This window comes from Dreissena polymorpha, chromosome 16 (genome assembly GCF_020536995.1).
Source record: "Dreissena polymorpha isolate Duluth1 chromosome 16, UMN_Dpol_1.0, whole genome shotgun sequence".
Taxonomy (NCBI): domain Eukaryota; kingdom Metazoa; phylum Mollusca; class Bivalvia; order Myida; family Dreissenidae; genus Dreissena; species Dreissena polymorpha.
Genome location: NC_068370.1, coordinates 41,189,265 through 41,215,918, shown reverse-complemented (window position 1 = coordinate 41,215,918; position 26,654 = coordinate 41,189,265). Strand labels below are relative to the sequence as shown.

At 37.7% G+C, this 26,654-nt stretch overlaps 1 protein-coding gene and 1 non-coding gene across 2 annotated transcripts in view; both read left to right on the top strand.

Moving 5' to 3' along the window:
• The window catches only part of LOC127862351 (serine/threonine-protein kinase fray2-like), a 117,121-nt gene that overhangs the window by 66,928 nt on the left and 23,539 nt on the right, over positions 1 to 26,654 (top strand).
• On the top strand, positions 2,073 to 2,158 carry Trnak-uuu (transfer RNA lysine (anticodon UUU)). Its single transcript is given in 2 exon segments — positions 2,073 to 2,109; positions 2,123 to 2,158. It is a non-coding gene; the product is annotated as a tRNA-Lys (tRNA).

Sequence of the window (26,654 nt, the reverse complement as noted above, 5' to 3'; positions counted from 1 at the left end):
TGAAATAAGTCTTAGGCTTTCTATGCAATCGAGCTAAAAACCAAACGTTTTGATGAACATTGTGTAGTAGATCTACAAAATATGGACATTGGATACGTAACACATTTAAGAATGCTAGTTCATAGATTAATATTGTATATTACATTCAATGATTTTAAATATGAACATAAACTTCTTTAGGTACAAAATCAAGCGAATATGAACGAAAGCATCCTCCGGAAACTGTCGGATGTTCAAGGGTTATTTTTTATAACGAACAAGCTTTTTATTTCGCATGCTAGGTAACAATACATCAAAAAACCGAAAGTATGCAAAGAAAGTAGAGAAAATGCATATTGCCCTTTATCCATTAGTAGAACGGCATTTCAAAACGCAGGCACCTCGATACAGTCCCAGACCATTATTATTTACTCGTGGCAAACTTCCAGACGCGATACGAAACATATATGAAATAGTGGCTTAATTTCTACAATGGGAACTGGATATAACTTTACTGATAGAATGTCCAACCTAAATATATGACAAAGGACTCGAACACAGTTCAATATATATGTGTTGCGCTTTACGCTGTGAGATCTTTCCAGCAAACGCTACGTCTTGTAATTTGCATGCGTTGATGACAGAACAATATCTAATACGACGGCACATATAGTGGCCCACACATATTGAAAACGTCTAAACCTGGAGAACATCAAAACCGTTCATGTTAGAATGTTTTTGTCTTGACCAGTGTGTTGTATATTGTGCCAACCTAAGAAGAATACTTAGAACGAACAAAAGAGTAACGTACATAAGAAAAACTACTTATTTTTCCTGTCAAGACCCATGGAGCCGTTTTCGAAGCATATAAGGTCGATGTATAAAAGCAGTTTTAGTGGCATCTATTCACACGTGGCAAGAGTAGGCAAATCTGGCAGCGTCACATACATGGAACTAGCGAGATCTACAGTAGTCAGTATTAATATTGTATGCAGCCAGTGAATCTAGTTAACTAACCTAAAACTATACTTAGTTTGATCAATATAAAATTAGGCTCTATTATTTGCATACTGTTACAGTTAGTTAACTAAGTTTAACATAGATCTTTACCATATCCATTTACGTTCTGATAGTACAGTAAACAAGGCTACCGGTATCTTAAAGGGATCTTTTCACGGTTTGGTAAATTGACAAAATTGAAAAAAGTTGTTTCAGATTCGCAAATTTTCTGTTTAGTTATGATGTTTGTGATGAAACAGTATTACTGAACATTTGCCATGGTCTAATATAGCCATTATATGCATCTTTTGACGATTTAAAAACCTAAACATTATAAAGCGTTGCAACGCGAAACGATTGAATAATTTGGAGAGTTCTGTTGTTGTCGTTTAAATTTTTGAAACTACGAAGATTGCTTATATAAAGTATAAAATACGCATCATATGTACGCTTGGCAGGATAGCTCAGTTGGCTGATGCGTTTTTACTTCAGGATTCCGGGGGTCACTGGTTCGAACCCTGCTGCGGGCTACGTTCTTTTTCCTTTTTTAAATTTTATTCTTGATTTTTTTACTGAAGCTTTTAAATTTTAATGTTTACATTTATCAATATAAAGCATTTAATGACAAACTTCAAAACATGCCAAAATCTGTGAAAAGGCCCCTTTAAATATTTTGTGACTATTTGGCGACTCAAGCGTTTTCATTACAATTATGTAGAAGATCTACATATAATTTAATGGAAATTGGATGTGTAACACATTTAAGAACTTAAATTAATGTTAGTTCATAGATTAACATTTTATATTACATTAAATGATTTTAAATAATTATGAACACAAACTTCTTTGAGAACAAATACAAACGAATATGAACGAACATTTCCGAACGCATCTGACGGAAACTGTCGAATGTTCGAGGGTTATTTTTGACATCGAACATGTTTTTATTTCGCATTCTAGTTAACAATAAATGAATTAAACAGAAAATCGTGTAAAGAAAGTACAATATAATACTTTTTTGTGTAAATTACAGCCCGATTAGGCAATCTTTTGTATGACAAGTTCATATTGGCAATAAGCTTACCTAAGTGACAGCCCGGCTAGCTCAGTCGGTAGAGCATCAGACTTTTAAGAATACTTAGCAATCTGAGGGTCGGGGGTTCGAGTCCCCCGTTGGGCGAACTTTTTTAAACCATATTTTTATTTGTTACACATCATTTGCATATTATTTGTATCCTTTGAGTATATTCATATCATATTTGTAAACTGGATTTAATAGGAAAAGTGTTTGCATAATATATTTAACTATACATAGTAATGACTCATGCTGTTTAACACGGTGTTGATTGCAGTTAAATATGTAAGACATTCCGAACTATTTACGTGCGAAAGATTTTAATGTATTCTATTATCTATTGACTCAAATTTTGTCGGCAAACATCAAAGATGAACATTAGTGATAAAACCTATACAATAAGGGTCGCCAAATAAAACGTTAATCACTCAAAGCCGTTAAATCCTTGTAGTCACTAGAATGGAATGGGGACGAACATTTGCATTTTAAAGTTGTATAAACACTTCAAAATTGTCTGGATTTGAAAATAATACGGAATTAAATGGCGCTTGTTAAAATTGATTCATTGATGATTGTTGAATAGGCTTATGTTGATATGTCTGTCTCCTTGAATACATAACGGATTTAAAGCGAGCGATACCGGAAAAAATGTGAATAAAATGCTGCTCTAAATGTGTCTTGTTCTGTGATAATTGGGTTAAATGCATGCGTAAAGTGTCGTCCCAGATTAGCCCGTGCAGTCCGCACAGGCTAATCAAAGACGACACTTTCCGCTTTAATGATATTTTTCGTTAAAAGGAAGTCCCTTTTTACCGAAATCTAGTAAAAGCGGAAAGTGTCGTCCCTGATTAGCCTGTGCGGACTGCACAGGCTAATCTGGGACGACACTTTAAGCACATGCATTATGCCCAGTTTTATCAGAACAAGACACATATTGTCTACATCAACTACGGATGTTGTTGTTCGGTTTCTGCTGCTGGTTCTCCTACTTTTCCATCTCCTACTGCTACAACCATAATTACTTCTTTGATCAACAGCACCAACAACATCATCGTCAACAACAACAGTAATTCAACCGCCACCGCCACCACCACCGCCACCACTACCACCACCACCACCAAATGTAAAAGAATGCCTTTAGATGCTTAACTCGTCACTAGATAATACGGAGAAGGCCGACATTATATGTAGTATACGGATATAATGGTGTAGATATTCGGGCAGATGAGAAACGTATACCAACAATTACCGTTCGAATGTGATCATATAGCCATCAATGTACACCATGATGATTAATGTGTCATGTACTAGTAAATTTAATTAACATTTCCGTTCCCGGTCAAACCACATTAAAGATAAAAACAGCACGAAGGTAATCTTTTTGACCACAATGACGTAAATAAATTGACACTCAATTTTACCAAAATATTTAACATTTACATGCTAAACACACATAATATTATCTTGCCCAATGATTAAAGCTCTTCGAAGGACACTTAAAAGCAAATAAAAGGCCCGTTCAATTGACGATTTTAAAACGTAAATCTTTCGATATCAAACTATTCTATACTTCATAAAGTAAATATTTTCTTGTCAGAAATATAAACATTTTTGTCTGATTCACTTAGCATACATTCTGAACACTGGAATATAATTTCGAATGGCACCTGTTAAACGATCTACCCCGGTATGTGATAACGAATTCAGTTTACATCAACGCATTTTTGTGGTTTTGAAAACAAAAAAATCATTATTACTGTTGAAACTATGGATTTGCTTTAAAGTTGATCTCGTTCTTTGCTAAAAAGGTCAGTCTGGTTTAGCCGATCTTTATTTAATCCTCTGTTTTAGTTCGAATCTTTCGAAGCCAACGGAAACATTTTTACAGCACTTTCGACTCGATTTTTCTGGTATTAACTGCTTCCTCCTGCATCGAGTCTTTTGAGGAGTGCTAGCCATTAGAACGCTCGTACTTCGGATTCCACGAACCCATTTGGTGGATACCCCATTACCGGTTACACAACAGCCGTCAGTTTATGATGTCCGCAGTTGCGTCTTGTGCACTGAAAGTGATCACAGTGAATTGTTGGTGGTCTGCTACCATTTGAGCCTCACTCTTGAAAAACCGGGGTTCATTATGGTCGTATCGTCAAAGATTAACCTTATCTCGGACGACAATCTCCGCCTATACTCGACAATCTCCGCCTAAACTCGACAATCTCCGCCTATACTCGACAATCTCCGCCTATACTGGATTTTCGTTAAGAAGAGACGCCACATTAACGAAATTTTCCAAAGGCGGACTTTCGCATTGAGAAAGAGTCCCTTTAATAGCTTGTTGCAACTTTTTTTTAAAGACACTTGCGGGGACAAATTTCGTTTAGCCCCCTCTTGTATTTGCGTTCTTAACAAATATGTACTGATAGTATTTCGGTACGCTTACAAATTGGAGACATCAAGATTAACCAACCGGAGACTCGCGGCTAGCAGTTTGTAACGCGTCGGATATTTATTGTCTCTGAAATTAATTCTAACATATTTATACGAATGCTTCATTGACAATACACTTGCTTCAACATCAACTCAAATAGATTTAAAACGAGTAAATATTTGATGTTCATTCTCGCGACAGTTGCCGTAGGTCTGAGGTAAGAAGATAGTCCCCAATACTGTGACTTGCCTACCTTCGACGGCACATTGTCTGCAGTTACTTTCGAGTGGCTATACCGAGTACTTAGTTGTCAAGATACAAAGTACGAGGAGAAAAACGATTAATAGACGGTGATAAGACGACAACTAATGTTAAAAAACATTCATCATCATCAATAGAAAAACATTACATGTATGCAAAGCAAATTGTAGCATTGAAATTGAGCATCATAAGTTAATATGTGCATAATTTTCAGTGTCGTCTTCTGTTGTTTAGTAATAGAAGGTATTAAAGCGCAAATAACATGCAGATATATAAATACCTAATTGACAGTTTATTGATTAACTTGATACACGGTTTGTCTGTTCCATGTTGTCAAGATATTTCCCAGATTGAGCGACACTTTCTATATATTAAATGGATCAGGCATTCATCATTGGTCAATTGAAAGTCCAATTGACTTTAGGTTTTTATGTAGATAGGGCTTATTAATTTACCAATGAGCGCCAAGATTATTGGCGCAAACTATCGCCAGTCCGCAATTTAACCACAACTGAATAAAATCACGTTTAATCACGCAAAATATAATACCACGTTTTGTCATCAATGTCTCTTGCATTACCATTTAAAACTACATTTATCTTTCTTACTTGAAAGCATGTTTTCATCTTTCGACCTATCATTGTTAAAACCGTGATGTGGACATTTTTTCTTAATTACACGACGATTATTTACTTTCGTCAGCTTTCAATAAAATCTTATCAATTGGTTTAAATGACAATATGGGGCTCGAATTTTATCCGAAATCGCTCGACCAATTTAATCGTTTAACAATTAACACATATTTACATCGCAAACTGATTTTCAATTTCTACAAAAAGCAATTTTGTATCGTTCTATTTAACCACTTTCTCGACGGCCAATTAATTGAACACAAACTTTGCTTGAAACCCCCCGCGCCGATTGATGACATTATTGAAATCCATTATAAAGATAAATAATTGATATAACAAAAGTTGACAGCATAATATTATGGCCTTGTATTAAGCCCAACTGTTGAAAAGCGACATTGTCCATACTTTCTCTGTCAATTCTCATGTCGCAAGTTCTCCAGACAGTCTTATGTCGTCACGCGGTTCTTTTTGTTCATCTATAAGAAGTCTGTGAGTGCCTTGACAAACATTATTAATTCTCAAGAGCGTAAAAATATGTTTTAGCATATTCTATTGCATATTTCTTTTATTACGTCATTTAAGTGAAATTCCACCATGATACAGATAAATTCTTAAATACTTGAATTCATAAAGTGAATGTATGGCGAATCAACTACTTTACGTTTACACAGTGTACACAAACTGTTTAAATATGGAATTTAAGGAAGATTATGTAATTGTCCCCCGCGGAAACGTGCAAAATGGACAGATTGAAAATGCAACATATTTTTAACGAGGCTCTATATAACTCTACCAGTCAAGCATTGAAATAAACTACCGCAATATTATAGCAATATAAAGCAGACCGTTAATACATACTTTTGGACGTGTTTTATACCGGATACATTAAACATGCAAATTGTGTGTTTGAATTAGCGAGTACTTTCTTATACTAGTTGATACTACATGTATGTTCCAAAGACTTTCTTTCATGTTCATACCCACCCCTAACACACACACCCCTCCCAAACATTTCGTTTCGGAAATTTTATTATTTTTTAAACGCTGTCGGGTAATCTAACATAGATGTCCCTAATTTCATTTTGTTTCTCGTTTAGATGGATAATAACGTTATCCTCCGTGTTAAGGAAAACGTATACAACTTGATTATATTTCATATAGAACAAGACATCGCACTATGCATTGCACTTCCACAACCCTGGTTGTATTTCATATTGAACAGGACATCGCACTATGCGATGCACTTCGACGACCTTCTACAAGGATTTGAAAGAGGATGTGTCACATTTTGTTTATTTTTGGTATGATGCCAAAGTGTATCTTATTGACAACTTAACGTAATGTTTCTTTAATGAAGACCTCTGATGCTGTCATGTTGAAAAAATCATTAATTAAGTTGTTGAGCACGAGTGAGTTTATCCGTAAAGCGACACTGAATACATGTTTGGCTTGGACCATTAAGAAGGGTTTATAAACAATTCCCTAAACACTACTGTTCATTATGTAAACAATTATCAGCCAGTTGAAATGCACGAAATACTTCCGTGTTGTTAATCTTTTAAACCATCTTCGTTCAATGAAATTGAAATGATGTTCATCCGGTGGGCAGTTGTTTTTGACAATGGCGTCACATGCACACGATGAATGGGCATACTGGCGAACTGTGATGTCGATTTTAGTACGTCAAACACGTTAGTCAGTTCAAATAAATGTAAATACTATCTCTATCAGTGCTGGAACCGAATTTTAAAGGACTTTGCTAACAGTTTGGATCCAGATGAGACGCCACAGAACGTGGCGTCTCATCAGGAACCAAACTGTTTGCTATTCTCATAGTATTCTTTGAAAAAATCGAAGAAAATGCTAATTTTAGAAATTCAGCATACGACATTTTAGCAGACGACAAATTTCCCAGCATGCAAAAGGCTAAATCGTCTATGGTCGTATCATTTTGATTCCGTGTTGCGTTTTCGTAGACCAATCTGACTACATACTTTTCCGTAGACCAATACAACGCATAGAACCTTTCTTTGAGATATTGAGGGTTTCGGGCCCAAGTAAGTTTTTTTAATAAGATTTTATCATAACATTTATTCTCTCATACCAAAATGAAAACTAGCAAGTTACTGAGACTCTATAGAATATTTATCTGCACTCTAGGTTCATCCACGAGCTTGCACCTCACAACAAAATATCTAGGCCAACGATATGCAAATCCTCAACAAGTCAAACCTTCTTTAAACCTCAGCGTGTATTTGTCTGCTCACATTATTTTCCGCCTGCCAAAGGTCTAATTAAATCGTACAATATCGTCGCCCTCTGGGTTCAGCCAATGATCCCGGGTGTTTAAGGAGATGTTTACTTTCTCTCCCACCTGCTTTCAAGCCAGGCACGTTTACGTTATCCACTTCCGGCTCACGACCACGTGGTATCTAGCAGTTAATTTATCTGACAGTTATAAATCACAAAATGTTACCATCTTATCGCGATTAAAGTGGAGAGCTAATGTTATGCAAGAATGTAATCAAATATTATATTTAAAGACTAAACAAGTAGGTCGGGGAGGTTGTCGCCTCTGATCGATAAGGTGATATTTGATTTTGTTCGAGGCCAATTATTTGATGTGTCCTTAATAACTGACACAATAACGTCTACTGAATACACACATATCTTACCAATACCATGTTTTGTATATTATAATCTGATGGTGTTTGTTATATGCTAAAATAATCTGCTTTGGGTTTAAAAGGGTTTATTTTGTTTGTATTTTCGTTATTCAACATTTATGTTCAGTAATCTAACAGCGGTAAGTTAATTAGATGAAGCCTTTCCCGGGTCAACTTATTTGTATATTATGTCAGTCACTGTTCTCCTTGAATCAGAGATAGTGGAAAAATGGCCGTAGAAATAACTTCTTGACTAATGCCCACGCACATATGGAGGGGCTAGCTATGAAAACTGTGGATTTCAAGTTCAGCGCTTTACCTGTTCGGCACATTTACCCATTTATGCCTAGTGGACTCTCCCATCCTTCTAAATTGGACCAATTAATTTCCAAAATTATGGATGTCTACTATATTTATTTCTATATTTAGAATATTTCTTACGGAAATTCCTTTAAGCAAACAGTGCAGACCCTGATGAGACGCCGCATCATGCGGTGGCTCATCTGGGTCTACGCTGTTTGCAAAGGCCCTTTTTCTAGACGCTAGGCATAAATGGGTTAAAACTGTGGATTTGAAATTCAGCGCTTTACTCGTGCGACACATTAAAAAGGAAGCGTTACAAATGAAGATTATCACTTTCTAAGAAAAGTACTTTGCTTCCTTAATAATAAATCATTCCCAATTTTAACACCATAATTCGTTATATAAGCTTGTACTTTATTTCGGAGCAACATATTTTGTCAACATAACAGGACGTTAACTAATGTGCAGCAACATACATTAAAATAATTTTATTTTGTTTAACCAATTCAATAACAAGTACCATGTTCATTTGATTCATCAATTCCATAATTAACTTTGACGTGACTTTTTTAAGAAGAAGAGAAGAACGTTTCTGGCGCTTGTTTTTTCCAAGTCTTTTTAACGATAGTGTAATGTACATACAGATATTCTTCTTAAGAATTTCGTTATCAAAATAATAACGTTTAATCTAAGGTATATGCTTAAATTCTTATGAAACCTTATTAAATAGCTGCATAATCAGCGGAATTTCATCAGCTACGAATTAAGTAACTCCCCCAGACTAATAAAACTGACTCGCGCAGCGGACTTCGGTGACATTGAAAAAAGATTGCGTAAGTGTCATTTTATCTTCGTTTGAAGCTATCAATGATTATGTCGTAGATAGTGAAATCTTGATACGATCTCAGGTGAAAGCTTTCCACCGAGGCACTAGGTTAATGACTACATAGCGAACCATGCGGGCGCGAAATGCAGACACTTTTGTTGCCGGCTTACCGGGGGTAAGACCTTGTAAGCTCTGGCGCGATGAACAAGTTTTTGCGAACACGTTTTAAAAAGCATTAGGTGTGAAGATAATATGCTTTTATTTTCTTCGAATTTATTGATATATTTACGTTTTAAAGCTCGATAATAGATACAAATAGCCGAGTATTATTTAACAACATATAATTATACAAACATGTTTAATCGCTCACACATGGTAATCAGGGAAGACACTTTCCGCCTAGAATGGATTTTCGTTCGAAAACAAAATTCATAGAAGCTCTCAAGAGTCTTTCCTGATAAGCATGCCCGCACAAGCTAATCTGTGATGATACTTTAGCACATGCATAAAGCAGGTGGGGCCCATTTGGTATTTTGCATGCAGAGTTTGCTCTGTTGTTGCTTACTTCGTTTGTTTTTTTCCTACGTTAAGCCCGCCTTACTGAACACATTGACTTAACCCATTTATGCCAAGTAGGCTCTCCCATCCTAAATTGGATCAATTCATTTCCAAAATTAGGGATGTCTGGTATATTTATTCTATTTTGAAAATATTTCTTACAGAAATTCCTTTAAGCAAACAGCGCAGACCCTGATGAGACGCCGAATCATGCGGCGTCTCATCTGGGTCTACGCTGTTTGCCAATGCATTTTTTCTAGACGCTAGGCATAAATGGGTTAATTATCTCAGCATTGTCAGAATCGAATATGAAGACTTTTTCATTCGGATAGATAAGCCGATTGCGGTTAAAGCTCATAAGACGAAGATAGAATAAGTAAGTTAATAGACGGCCACTAGCCTGGATAAGGTGTTGTACCAGTACCAGTGTGCAGGGCATAAACTGACAACTGCTTTGAATCAGAGCCGTAATAATTCCAATGCCAATCCACACACAAGTTGTGTGGCCGAGCCGGGAATCATACTTGTGTTTATCGGATTTATAGCCCAGCCATTTACCCTGTTAGCTAGCCGGTCCGTTTGAGCTTCCTGCAGCCAAGGCATTCATCTCAATGATTTGTCAAAATCGCGCAACGAGGCGGGCAAAGTTTTTACCCTCTTATCTCATAATGTTTCGGGTAAATGCGCTGTTGAACATAAATCCATTTTGACATCTTAAATCTGATCCAATAACATCGCCGTAATATATTTTGGTTATTTTCGTGATGTATTACTGCTGACGGGATTTATAAACCATCGCAGATTGATCCTTTTCGCTTAATATGTTTTTGAGAAATTATTTCAATGAAATACGGGTATTAGCAGATTCTCGACATTGCTACGTTGATACTGTTAGATACTTATTCTGACATTTCTCAAGTAGTTAAATATGCCATTCTTGGTTTTTGCAAATCACTTAATTGACAAACTCAGCTAGACACTTATACCGGGATCACCAATATTAGCAATTTAGTTCGCTTGTACGTGATGATAATGCAAAACGGTGTACTGGTTACGAAAACATTACACAATAAATAAGTTTGCTTACAAGGTTATACTTTTGCCTAACTATATCGTTAATGCAATCAGTGGCTTAACGTTAATTATCTTGATTGAATGTACCCCACTTGACAGCAAATAATGGTTTTATATTAACAATCAATTTCGTTTACCCATTATGTACTACTGAGATTTATTATTTCGAATCAATAACAAATCAGAATATTAAAAGATGTAAAACTAATTTTAAGCACCACACTCCATAAATAAATCGTTCAAGGAAAGTACTTTGTAACATCCATAAGCTGCTCATTGGGTTTGTGTTGTTATAATTTGAGCAGCACTCTGTGGAAACCTAGCTTCATGCATGTGCATAAAGCCCCGTCCCGGACGATTCTTTTTGCTTTTATTGCATTTATTGTTTAAAGGTATTCCTTAAAAAAAAGACTCGCACGATGTATTTTATTAAGGATCATGAAACCGGACATAATAGTGAGTTCCGTAGTAATAAATAAAGACAATAAGCGGTCAATTAATGCCCCTTACCGAACACCTTTAGTATTATGCTGTCATAGTTTACTGGTGGACATACAACGTTAATTAATAACACCTGCCAACTGTTTGTTTAGATGTTTCGTGCCAGGTAAAGTTCATTATTATATTACTTTTTTGTTTTGTATCACTAGGGTAAGAACGAGATAAATGTTGCTTTCACCGTTGCTGTAGTTAGTTGTTATTATTTAAAACGTTAATATGACCAGCATTATGCGAAAATGTGCCTTATGCCGTATGCGGACAGCGTGGTCAAAAGCTACACTATCCCGCTATAAAGTTACTTAAGGTTTGATGGCCTAATTAGAGGACAGTGTACCTTCAGATGAGACTTTCCGGATAAGACCTATTTTCGTATGACGCGGCTATTCATGATGTCTTCTATTACGGCAGTACGTAAAGAGTAACATATACATTTGCAAAGTACACGGCGTTCATAGACATGCTTTCGTCTATACACCCCAGCGCTGTATAAGACAAACACGTATCGAGGCCTCTTACTTTTTTCCAAAACAAGCTCAATATTTCCCATAAGCCCCCACACTTGTACGTGCAATATATAACTTACATTGAGTGGTCCTCTAACGAGAATTATAGTGTCAGACTGATAGGGCTTAACGATGTCTCCTCTAAGATTTTAACAAGTTACCTCAAATGTTCTTATCTTGGCCTTTGAATAGCAAACACATGCAGCCGTAATCATCAAGGTCTATCACTCTATCAGACGATTAATTTGGATGGATATTGTGCATATTTATTGGATGGTTAAGAAGTCATAAAAGATTAATAGGGTGTATAAAACATAAATTAAATCGTCGTCGCCCTTGAAATGTTTCAATAAAAGAGTATTATTAGTTAAACGATTGTAATTCTCTGTTTTATTAATGTTTAAGAGGTTATTGCGGGTACTTGCTGACTGCTGGTTTTTGTTCGTGTTAAAGCGTATCTATTTTAGTGGCTTTGATTTGGTATGCGATCAGACATTGTTACAACCGGTCTCTGATAAACCGGTCTAAATGCATTTGCAAAAGGTCGTCCCTTATAAGCCTTTGCTTTTGATTATTTCTTAACCCATTTATGCCCAGTGGACTTTCCCATCTTTCTAAATTATTTCAATGTATTTATAAAATTAGGGATGTCTAGTATACTTTTTTTTTCTATATTTAAAATATTTCTTACAGAAATTCCTTTAAGCAAACAGCGCAGACCCAGATATACGCTGTTTGCAATGTCCTTTTTTCAGGACGCTAGGCATAAATGGGCTAATTTTATAATTAGTAATTTCTTCAATAATGGTCTTGATATTTTCATTTAAAAAGTATGTATGCACTTAATATTCAGAAACTAGTTTGAATTACTTCAAATACTAATAAACCTTTGCCACTATAATTCTAACAGAAATCCTGTCCGGGTATATTGCCGACTATTTGAAAATATTAAAAGCAAAGTGTATGTTTATTAGTCAATCACGCCATTCGCCAACAAGTCAAATCTTTTGCACTTTAACCAGTGGGCACGCTCAAATTCAGAACGTTCCCCGTTTTAGGCTCGGATCTTCGACGTTCGCTTCATAAGAGAACGCCGTCACCACTGAGGCATGTTTCTTACTTGTGTTTCGAAGTATAAGGGTCGTCTTCAATTTTATGTGAATTGAACGTTATTGAACCTTTTGGAGATTTATGTAGGACACCTGCGTAAAGTCGAGTATCACTTCAAAATTAGGCCAAAGCTTTCTTAGTTTGATTTAAAATACGTTTCACGAGTTCTTTCTGCGTGTTGGGGTAGGTGGAATGATATAGTGATCGGCGCGTCGTTTTAAGGACACTAAGTCCCCTGAAATTGTATTGTAACTAGTTAAAAAATGTGTTGTTATTCTATTTTATTTTTCTAAATACGTGTGACTTTGAACATTCAAGTATTTGTAGTTTTGTAAGTTAATAGTTTTGAGCCATTGTTTAAGCAAACTGAAATAAAGTACCCACTTTTTTAACTAGTTACAATTTTTATTGGAATTAGCATTTTTAAATATTAAATGCCTTCAAACACACACGATTCGCAAAGAAAAAAGACTCAACATGACACGGATGTTTTTACTGTGGGAATCATTCCTGATTGATTTATCATTTTCTCAACTAGTCAGTATTGCGTAATATAAGCTGACATCTAATTGTTTACTGTCGGGTCGAGATGTGCGACATAGAAAAAATGCGAGTACTTCAAACAGTCTTTAGCGGCGACCTATCATTTATTACAAATAGCATTGTGCAAAAACGCAATGAGATAACAACCTTTTTTATAAATGAGACTTTTATCCGATGTTGATGTCTCATTCAATACGCATTTGGGCAATCCACATCTTTAGATAATTGACAAACGATTCAAAACGAAAGTCTTAGCGATAACACAGATGCCAGCAAATAGAAAATAAATTGTCTTGTGTATAGCGGAGAAATTAAGCGATTATGGTACTTGTCAGGGTGAGACAAGAATGTAACCTCATATTAGGCCACACACTACTAAAACTCACTCCGGTTGTTTATGAAAATCCACGTTGGGATAATGCAATTGAGAGATTGTATCTGAGGCGGACTTTGATCTGGTGTGGATTAGGGGCTTTTGTGACCAACCGCCGGATATTATGGTGGTAGATACCACGTGGGGAGTAGATCGTAAGCCCAGCAGGTGTTGGGGAAAGGATCAGTAAGGCGCTCGCCGTTATTAAACATACGCATAAACAAGTAAATCTCCCAGATTTGGTGGCGTTTATTATCTGTATTCCTCAAACCAGTTGATCGCTACAATCTCGAAAATTATTAAGCAATTTCAAACGCCTTAAATGTATTCAAACGACGATAAAGGGTCAATTAGTTTGTCTGTCGAGTACATCCCTGTACCGTCGTATTATTGCTCGGTGTCTGGCAAAAGGTTATTCTTTAATAACTACTTATATTATCCTTACTAAAATGTGGAAATGATGTTTGCTTTTACATTTATTTCGCCCCAATTTGCAGTATTGTCTTTTACGATGTAACGTGCTTGTTCCTGAAAAAAATCAGTATTTGAACACAACATTTATCGTTGTGCAATGTGCATGTAATTTGCATTGAGAGTCAGTAATGCTATAATGCATGACTCTTAGTAAGTGTTTGATACTCAATCTAACAAGTAAATAGATAGTTCACTAAAAACGAGTTTATACCAAGGTAATGCTTACAAAGTACACTGTCTTGAATATACATGCATGCACTATTAAGGCCATGACACCTGCCTTTGGCTTTGTAATATTGGTCTGCGATTGATAGGATAGACGTCGTAAATTTCATGCTTACTTTCCGTGTGACAATCTCCAAAAGAGGGTCGAGTCGCAAAGGACATCGGAACAGTTTTACTTTTTTTGTGCTCGTGCCATTTGATACTTGATTATTTTCGGCTACTTACCGCAAATACCTAGGTAGATACCCCATAATCTATCCGCGAAGTCCCACTCAATCCGTTGTAAATCGCCTGTAGCGCGGACTCCCAAATCCCGCTTTTGTCCCAAGTTGATTTTGATGTATTCTTCTGAACCTGCCCGATGTAATATACGTACATTTATCATCGGGGTAGGTATTTCCGATCTGACAGCCCGGCCCGTGTCGTCCTGTAGGTAATCCGGTAGCTATTCATCGCTCTCGGTTATCGCCGCACTATGATCTGTTAGAAAGTCGCTTAGGGCTAAACGCTCATCTAAATAACCAGCGATGACTTTACGAGTTATTACAATTTCTAAATAACGACGGCGGATACCCCGCTGACGTTGTCGGACTGTCTAAACATTGGATTAGTGGTTAGTGATTTGTAGCCCGAATTTCATTGCATTCTGGGGCTCGAGTAATTGAAGGTAGTTTATGTTTGACACTAGTTAAAATATAGACCACGTTTTATTAGTGTTTGTTATCGTATAGGCGAATAATTTATTGCTGATTTGGATCCGTTTAGATTCAATATTTCTCAATACCCTGAACGAATTGCGTATTTACCATACTATTTATCTAAACTCGTCAATTGGCGACCCAAAATACATGGTATAGTTAGATAATGAAAAGTCAATATTTAAAGCGTTTTCTTAATCGTTATCATCATTACAAAAACAGCAAAAATGAAGATGATGATGCTAATAATAATAATAATAATATTAATATAATAATAATAATAATAATAATAATAATAATAATAATAATAATCATCGTCATCGTCATCGTCGTCGTCGTCGTCATCGTCATCGTCGTCATCATCATCATCATCATCATCGTCGCCATCATCAACATTATCATCATCATCACCATCATCATCATCATCATCATCATCATCATCATCATCATCATCATCATCATCATCATCATCATCATCCTCATCATCATCATCATCATCATCATCATCATCATCATCATCATCATCATCATCATTATCATCATCATCATTATCATCATCATCATCATCTTCTTCTTCTTCTTGTACTTTTCTTCGTATGCCTTTTTTCTTCTAAAGCAGCAGCTTCACCATCATCGTGATCTTCCCTCACGAGTGTCTCAGTAGGTCTCGCTTCATCATCATCGTGATCTTCCCTCACGAGTGTCTCAGTAGGTCTCGCTTCATCATCATCGTGATCTTCCCTCACGAGTGTCTCAGTAGGTCTCGCTTCATCATCATCGTGATCTTCCCTCACGAGTGTCTCAGTAGGTCTCGCTTCACCATCATCGTGATCTTCCCTCACGAGTGTCTCAGTAGGTCTCGCTTCATCATCATCGTGATCTTCCCTCACGAGTGTCTCAGTAGGTCTCGCTTCACCATCATCGTGATCTTCCCTCACAAGTGTCTCAGTAGGTCTCGCTTCACCATCATCGTGATCTTCCCTCACAAGTGTCTCAGTAGGTCTCGCTTCATCATCATCGTGATCTTCCCTTACGAGTGTCTCAGTAGGTCTCGCTTCACCATCATCGTGATCTTCCCTCACAAGTGTCTCAGTAGGTCTCGCTTCACCATCATCGTGATCTTCCCTCACGAGTGTCTCAGTAGGTCTCGCTTCATCATCATCGTGATCTTCCCTCACAAGTGTCTCAGTAGGTCTCGCTTCATCATCATCGTGATCTTCCCTCACGAGTGTCTCAGTAGGTCTCGCTTCACCATCATCGTGATCTTCCCTCACAAGTGTCTCAGTAGGTCTCGCTTCATCATCATCGTGATCTTCCCTCACGAGTGTCTCAGTAGGTCTCGCTTCATCATCATCGTGATCTTCCCTCACAAGTGTCTCAGTAGGTCTCGCTTCATCATCATCGTGATCTTCCCTCACAAGTGTCTCAGTAGGTCTCGCTTCATCATCATCGTGATCTTCCCTCACGAGTGTCTCAGTAGGTCTCGCTTCATCATCATCGTGATCTTCCCTCACAAGTGTCTCAGTAGGTCTCGCTTCATCATCATCGTGATCTTCCCTCACGAGTGTCTCAGTAGGTCTCGCTTCATCATCATCGTGATCTTCCCTCACGAGTGTCTCAGTAGGTCTCGCTTCACCATCATCGTGATCTTCCCTCACAAGTGTCTCAGTAGGTCTCGCTTCATCATCATCGTGATCTTCCCTCACGAGTGTCTCAGTAGGTCTCGCTTCATCATCATCGTGATCTTCCCTCACAAGTGTCTCAGTAGGTCTCGCTTCATCATCATCGTGATCTTCCCTCACGAGTGTCTCAGTAGGTCTCGCTTCATCATCATCGTGATCTTCCCTCACGAGTGTCTCAGTAGGTCTCGCTTCACCATCATCGTGATCTTCCCTCACAAGTGTCTCAGTAGGTCTCGCTTCATCATCATCGTGATCTTCCCTCACAAGTGTCTCAGTAGGTCTCGCTTCATCATCATCATGATCTTCCCTCACAAGTGTCTCAGTAGGTCTCGCTTCATCATCATCGTGATCTTCCCTCACGAGTGTCTCAGTAGGTCTCGCTTCATCATCATCGTGATCTTCCCTCACAAGTGTCTCAGTAGGTCTCGCTTCATCATCATCGTGATCTTCCCTCACAAGTGTCTCAGTAGGTCTCGCTTCATCATCATCGTGATCTTCCCTCACAAGTGTCTCAGTAGGTCTCGCTTCATCATCATCGTGATCTTCCCTCACAAGTGTCTCAGTAGGTCTCGCTTCATCATCATCGTGATCTTCCCTCACGAGTGTCTCAGTAGGTCTCGCTTCATCATCATCGTGATCTTCCCTCACAAGTGTCTCAGTAGGTCTCGCTTCATCATCATCGTGATCTTCCCTCACAAGTGTCTCAGTAGGTCTCGCTTCATCATCATCGTGATCTTCCCTCACGAGTGTCTCAGTAGGTCTCGCTTCACCATCATCGTGATCTTCCCTCACAAGTGTCTCAGTAGGTCTCGCTTCACCATCATCGTGATCTTCCCTCACAAGTGTCTCAGTAGGTCTCGCTTCACCATCATCGTGATCTTCCCTCACAAGTGTCTCAGTAGGTCTCGCTTCACCATCATCGTGATCTTCCCTCACAAGTGTCTCAGTAGGTCTCGCTTCACCATCATCGTGATCTTCCCTCACGAGTGTCTCAGTAGGTCTCGCTTCATCATCATCGTGATCTTCCCTCACGAGTGTCTCAGTAGGTCTCGCTTCACCATCATCGTGATCTTCCCTCACAAGTGTCTCAGTAGGTCTCGCTTCACCATCATCGTGATCTTCCCTCACGAGTGTCTCAGTAGGTCTCGCTTCATCATCATCGTGATCTTCCCTCACAAGTGTCTCAGTAGGTCTCGCTTCACCATCATCGTGATCTTCCCTCACGAGTGTCTCAGTAGGTCTCGCTTCACCATCATCGTGATCTTCCCTCACAAGTGTCTCAGTAGGTCTCGCTTCATCATCATCGTGATCTTCCCTCACAAGTGTCTCAGTAGGTCTCGCTTCACCATCATCGTGATCTTCCCTCACGAGTGTCTCAGTAGGTCTCGCTTTTACGATTAATCGAATTCCAATAAACAGTTTAAATAATTGAGATACGTGTGCGGAAAAAAAAACTAATTTGAACACCTGATTCTCGTATCAAGTACCTAGGTCGTACTGTAAGCAAGAATAGCATCGGCACCCTTTCCTGAGACTTCTACGTACCCAATGAAATGAAGGGAGTCGCGTCGTACGGAAATGGTTCTAATGCCATTTGCAGAAAAAAAGCCTGTGTCTTTGGGCAGTCTGTTACGGAGATTCCATGTCAGCTTGTGGAACCACGAAATCATCCACGACAAATATACAAAATGGTCTGAAGCTACACGGGCCGCGTATGGCATTAACCTTCTTTTCGCACGACGCGGCTTGTATGACTCGATCTCATGTTCCCCTCCAGGCGATCATCTTGACCAGAATGTTTGTCAAAATTATATCTCTGCGGCGTCAACTGACCACCACTTCACGCCTTCGCCCACTTGTTTTCGAGGTCAATTTCACTCTTTAAATGGTCCTTTAAAAGTCTTAAGTTTTCAAGTTCTTGTCGCGAAGTCGCCAACATTTGTTATATGATGGTACTTACATAGGAAGATCTAAATAAAATATTAACACTCAAATGTATGACCTATGTCCGGTAAGCAGATCCTTAAAAGGCTCTTAGAAATAAGTGTTGATAAAAAAATATATACATCGTTATTGATTTTTACCGTTTGTAAATATCAAGAAGGTGCTTGCTAGTTTTGCATTACGCTGATCAAATTAAAACCGTTCTTTCAGAAGTACCTTGGTGGTATTATAGTATTTACATAGCATTTCACGTATATAGCAAATATAACTAAAACGCTAAGAAGCATTAGGATTATATATAAAGTTCAAGTTTAATAGTACTTCAGATTATAATATTATAACAGATTGTAATATGACGTAGATTGTGGTATCGTTGTTGTCGAAAATAAGCCCACTAATAGTATAATGTTTATACTTCTTGTGTTATTTAAGAAAACACACTTAACTTGACCAAACCCAATTATAATTGATTTGTTTAATTTGCAAGAATCCACCTTGAGGTCTATCTTTTTAAATTGAAATATATAGTTCAATCATTTAACATAGACAGCTGTTAAAACAAGAAAAATGTTTTAACACAACCAAAGAGCATGTCGCCAGCACTATATGCAATACAAACATAAGTTTTATTGAGTTGTTTTTATTTTTGATTGAAATAGGGATGCGCCTGCATTAAGGCGAGCGAATTTGCAACGTGTCCTTCATCGCGTTATGAAGAATTTTATTTTAAACATGTCAAATATAAAAATCAGCCACATTTCGTCGAAGCCACACATTCTTCATTCCCGATCATCTTAAATTCTGACAAATAGGCCAAAGCCACAATGGGTTCCCCAACGTCATCTGTAAATGTTGGAACGAACATATCGAGGTCACATTTTGGAACGTGCATACGGCTAGGGAGGGGGGGGGGGCATGTATTATGTTTAACGATTTGTTTGATAAAAAAACGTGCAATATAGAAATATATTTGCGCTTGTGCTCATAATTTCATAAAATAACTGTGCAACACGCTTTTGTGTGTGCTGTATTGCTTATTACAATGATGATGTTAAATTCAAAACGTATGAATAGTATCCCTTATATTATATGCGAACACATTTACAGAAAGAAGCTCAATTGGACGATGCATTAAAAAGTGCATTTTGTATTTGTAAAAATGTATTCATAATTATTTACACGCGTTTATCCGTGATATTTTTGTATTGCCAAGAAACACGAGTTTTACTTGTACAATTATTCGCTCAATCAACGCAAAACTTGTATTAGCGGCAAACGTCTTTGATCTTTTTTTAATTAATTACCGATTAGCCTTTTGTGCGTATATGTACACTTCTTTCGTTTGTCAACACATACAAGTTGAACGTATCTGAAAGATTAATTGCGGTGACAAATTTATTAACTTGTTTTACCATAATTTATGAACGTTATTCAGGAAGTTATCAATCAAATAAATGCCGACTGATTCGTAAAGTTCGTTCTTAATACACAACCCAGACCCTTCCTCGTACGGTGTACGGTGGTGTGAACACACAGGCAGGTGAAAGGTAATTTTAATATGGCCGCGCTCTGGGAAAAATGGAGTCGCGTTCTGAGAAACTTGGCATAATGCATGTGCGTAAAGTGTCGTCCTAGATTAGCCTATTAGAATTAGAATCAGGGACACACTTTCCGCCTAGATTGGATGTTTGATAAGAAGAGACTTCATTTTAACGAAAATTGTCATACAAGCGGAAAGTGTCGTCCCTGGTTAGCCTGTGCGGACTGCACAGTCTAATCTGGGACGACATTTTACGCACATGCATTATGCCCAGTTTGCTCAGAACACAACACAATGGTCTTAATGCCTGTGTGTTTAATCCGCACAGGCTTCTCAGGAAGGACACTTTTCTCGTTTATGGATTTTTCGTGTAACGGAAGTATATTTTGAACAGAAATCCAGTCTATGCAGAAAGCGTCATTCCGATTAGCCTGCGTGGAGTGCGCGGGCTCATCGGGGCCTTAACCGATACTAGGATACTTATAGCACATGAATTCAGCCCGGTAGAAGGTAAGTGAGTGACGGTTAATCGTAACAAGACTAAAATGATTTAATCTGCCGGAGATGCATCTATAATAGCGTAGAAACATGATTATTTAACTTTTTTTCTAGAACATACTTTTAAATAACAATTATTCGGCAATATACGTGATACAGGCCTTGATCTTCGTATATGAAGTAGTATGCTGCTCAGATATGTGTCAAAATACATTGCCATTCGAGAAAATTAAGTAGTTTAGAGCAATTTATTTTCGCTTTATCTTCATATGAACATGACCTTTGTGTCATTTATTAAAATTTCGACCTTAAACAGTTTTTTTTTAAATAGTTAACACGTATTTTGTTATGGTTTTAATTACATTCTAGTTATGTTAGAATTTCATACGTTATCTGCGCGAAAAACCTTTATCTTCTCACAAATTGATTTTGATAGCTGGTTTTAAGGCACATACCGATGCCACTTGAAATAACCGCCCTGCACTTTTTGCATCAGATATACATGGAGAAATACGTGGCGGCAGAAAAAAGAACAATTACCACATTGATGATATGGCCGCAAGCTAATCGAGCCCGAGATTCGCAGACTTGTTTGTCAGCGGCCTTCCAACCTAGCTTCCGGCCCGCAACAATGTGCGTAGACGATCTATCTTTGCACGTGTTTGTACTATTAGATCCTGTGTGTCATCGATCTGAAAAAACATCGTGTGCATGACGGCCAGAACAGATTTGTGTAGATGTGCCAAGGTAAACTCAATGTGATCAATGGCGAGATTCTGTGAGATTATCGAACGTGATTTACGTGATTTACGCTTGTCATTTTTCAACGTCCGGTCAGCTGCCGTGGCCGAAGAAACATTTGTTATATTTTTCTACGTCGTGACAATCGCAATAAAGATGCCAAGACACCGTCTGCCACAGCAATCAACGTGGTAATCACCGGTCATTAATACGTTGTTGGGTGTGTGTAAATGTTAAACCGGCGCAAAATATTATAAACGCATGTAGGAGAGTCGTCCAAAATTCTTAATAAAACTACCAAGTACATACTATGTTAAGAACAGAATATAGTATGTAACATCAAAACCAACACACCTTTATTGGAAATACAAATAAGGCAAATAAAGTAGACTCTTTGAGGTTTGCTAATAGTGTTTATAACTAGAAGCAACCTTGGTTGACATATTTTGTAATACATCGGCAATACTATATTAGGGTTTACATAATATGTGCTATTGTTTTTCCTTAGCTTGCCTTGATCATGTGTTTTAGAGTCAAAGATCTTGACAATGACGTTGCAATTGCCAAGAAAAATTCGTATTTTAAATGATATTTAAAAACTGTAATTTGAAAAAAACTAGCACTTTAATCGTTTGATTTGGTAATCGTTTTATACAGACGCTTTTTTGTGTGGAATATTTGCATGAACAATTGAACAGATGAATTTCGGCCTGCAACAAATGTTCCGTTGTGCGTGATAACATTTAGCGTCAGCGCATCCGTTTAGCGTTGCTTCACATTTCTGACCCGACCACCGCCTGCTAGCCCATAATTAAACTGTGTCAAACAGATTACCTGTAACGAACTTCACTTAATTTATGTACTTCTTGACTTGGAGCTGAAAAACAGACGTGCAGTGGCCGTAAACAGGTTAGCTTTCCTTTCACCCTGGTTGTTCGTGCGAAATGGTCATCTTTCCAAAAAAATAAAAATAAACAAAATGCGAGAATGGTACATTTTACGTCCGTTGATAGGCTTTATACAAGCGTAATGATCATTAGCATTAAAATAATATAAATAACTACACTGTTACCTTTTTATTTAATTTATTTGATACCAATTCATGCGAATTTGAGAACACTTGAACTTTTTTTTACAAGAAGCAGCTAGTGGTACTTTATAAGATCAATCCTAATAACTCATTATTATCTATATTTCAATGAACGTATGTCAGACATTTATCAAACTAACGAAATTTGTAACACAATAATCCTGCCACCGAACATTTGTACGTAAACAATTATTTTCTGATCTATATCCATATCGTTCGCGGATACCTAGCCCCAAGGGAGTTGCTAAGACCGCCATAGGACCTATTTGGAGATTAATGATCGAGTTTAACGTGTTTTTGCTTTTAAAATTTTCGCAAATGTTTCTTAAGACACGATAAGACGTACGTAAACAGTTTACTAGGTATATAGCATATAGACACATTTTGTTTAGCGACTTTAAAGGGACACTCGAAAAAGCATTTGCATAAGCAGTCAAAGGCTTATAAATGTAATCGAATGAACTTTAAAAAGTAATGAACAAAACTAACGTATGGAACAGTTTGATTTTGTTAATGAAAACAATAAGTAAAACAGGTTTTGGAGCACACACATACACACTCCTCTAAATGTCAACAAGAATGAACACAAACATGTATTTCAGATGCAAACATAATTTGGCCGCGCTCTGGGAAAACGGGGCTTCATTCGCCTGCGGACTGCACAGGCTTATCTGGGACGACACTTTCCTCTAGAACCCGATTTCCGCTAAGAAAAAAAGTTCCTTTCAACGAAAAATACCATAAAAGCGAAAAGCTTCGTCCAAGATTATCCTGTGCGGACTTATAAGGCTAACTAAGGACCTCAGTTTTTAACGTATTTATTCATGGCTAGATTGCATAGAAAGACTAAGGATTATTTGAAACACTCGAGTCCGTATCCTATTATTAGAACCAGTACTTGGTGTCTTTGGGGGAGGTCGAACATGTGACCTCCCGGTTGCTAGGTGGTTAGCTTATCTACTACAACACTACGACCTTTAAACAACCTTAGTTTACGCACATGCACTTACTCCCGTTTTCCGAGAGCGAGAATCAATTCAATTAAATATTTCGGATGATTCAGTGTAGTTGATCCATTTTCCCATTTACTTTGCCACCGGTCCTTTAATATTCCTTTCATTGCTCGGAAACCATCCTGCCTCAATTGTAAAAGTTGAAATGTGTATCGCTATTGTTCAAATCTATACCGATCTGTTATTGAGTCCTGGGGTTCGGTAGATAAATCGTTACTTATTATACCCGTCAAATGGGACACTTCATCACCAATGATATGCTTGTCACTAAGGTAAACAATCCTTAAGTCATATAGTTAGAAATTCATTAAAATAGGTTCACAGTTTACCACCAAACTTGCTTTATAGGCGAATTTTTCAAATGCTTGACAGCTGATACGGAAAACAATTTGCTTAGACATGCAGCGGTTTACAATTCATTAATAGATCGGCCTGTACCTGATTCGTGTAAGATGATAAGATGCAATTTGGTTTCCTACATGTGTGATTACAAAGGGCTTTTGTTAATTTCATAATACAAAGAAAAAAGTAGTGCTGAGCAGTGCAACGGGATGGATATAGGCATTTGAGTATATCAGTAAATTTCTCAGGGTATGTTTGCTTGTGTAACAAGAAATATAAAACCGCACTTGTCACGAACAATATTTTTCAGTCAATGTTATAAGCGAACTGTTTTTCACAGGACAATCTTAGACTGTATATTTTGGGCTAGGTTATTTTACTCTTATGAAAACATACTCCGTTTTCGTCTACGTTTACGCGGATATACTATCATATGTGTATTAAAAACGCGCATGTCAAATCTAAATCAATTATCAGAATTATTGATTATGTTAATTAAATGAACATACTTTTAAATATCGCATACACTTAAAGTTTTAAGCGTGTGTGCTACAGGGGAGACTCAATTTGAAGAAACAAAACGACCACGGTCATGCGAAAATGTTTCTTAAGCCACATGCGGTACGCGCAGCAACTGAAAAGCCTACCGCACAGGCTGGTCACGAGCTTCGCTGTCCGATGATGGGACCACAAAACCTTGCGTGACTTTATAGCGATCAGCGTGGCTGCACACCAGACTAAGCAAATGCGCAGTCTGGTCTGGAACTTCACTGGTCGCACATGTCGACAGATCCATTTTTCGTATGACGCGGCTAAAATAATATCAATTATTCTCGTAACAACTGAAATTATAATAATATTTTGCTGAAAGCGTGTGCTTAGTTCTTACAAACATTTCGTCGTAATCGTCATCACCAGCAATGTTGATAGAGTTTCAAACACCATCATTATTATCAGTTTTACCACCACCAGCACGACAAGGGAGAATCATTATATACACGACCAAAAGAAACATCAGACTACCAGCTGCCGATGTTGTTAACCTAATTATCAGCACCCTGAACAATTTAACCCTGATTTAACCCTGCCGTAATAGGCCGAATCAGCACATTTTCTTCTCTTCATGATTTGTACTTAACCCGTGAATGGCCCCAATTTTGAAATAACCCAATAAAAAGTCGCTAAATGACTTTTTCTGTCTCATTTATTCTTTTATTCAGGACAGAAGCTGAATTTTAAATGTGGCTTTGCGATTTTACGATGGTCACCAAATCTTGACAATTAACGTGTACGAACAGATTTTGAAAACGGGTGGCCATTATGAACATTTGATAGGTAGCAATTGAAGCGACGGCATCTTTTAAGGCGAACTTTTTTGTGGGGTTGTGTTTTTGGATAATTCATGTATCAGACCCCTAAACACAGCGAGAGGTTTATCCAAACCACGTTTGGCTTTTAATTTAGGAAATAAAAGTGTAAAATTATTGGTTGTTGAAATGTTCTAACGTCTAGACGAAATGTATTTTATGTGAACTTGTCTGATTTAAACACATTTATAAATGGTAAATAGATTTTTTTACTCAACATGTATTTTAATCGCATTATCTTGTTAGCACTCATATAATGTAACTTTATCAATCAGCCTAGTCCAACTTGTTCACGCTCTCAAATATTAAGCTACTATAATCATCCGCGCTCTGAGAAAACTGGGCTTAATGAATGTGCGTATAGTTTGGTCCCAGAAGATCCTGTGTAGTCCGCACAGGCTAATCAGGGACGACACTTTCCGCTGTTATGAAACTTTTCGTTTAAAGAAAGTCTCTTCTTAGCAAATACCCAGTTTAGGTGGAAAGTGTCTTTCCTGATTAGCCTGTGCGGATTGCACCAGCTAATCTGGGACGCCACTGTACGCTCATGCATTAAACCCGCTATCTCAGAGCAAGGCTCATCAAGAAACCTGATTTAAATTCATGGCATATGATAATTGATACTGATTTCAGCGCGGAGCGTTACTTTTTTCGTGATTGGTACGGCTTGTTGAGAAGTCTGTACACGAGCCTCGTTCTCGGAAAAACGGTTTTATTCTTGTGCATAAATTCGTCCCAGATTGGCATGCGCAGACCGTACTGGCTTAAAACAAGTCTCTTCTTATTGGAAATTCTATTTAGACGGAAAATGCCCCCCCCCCTGATAAGCTTGTGCGGACATCACAGGATAATCTGAGACGAAACCTTTCGCGCGTGCATTAAGCATCTTTTAGCCAGAACGATGCTTATATGTATCATTCAATGGCAAAAAACACAGATCGGCTAGTGATCATGGGTGCGGGTTGGATCGGCTTTTCTGATTTTTTTTTACTTGTTACCATAATAGAAAAGTTGGTGTCAAGGTTAATGGACACATTCTTTTTTTCACTCCCGAACATCCGTTCGGCAATATTTTGTCTTCGACATTAGATCTCAAATAAAACGTTCAAGGAACAGCTACCGAAAATATCGTTAAACATTATTAAGGATATTTTCGAGCGTATTTATATAAGTTCATGTCGTTTATTCATTGAAACACAAACACAT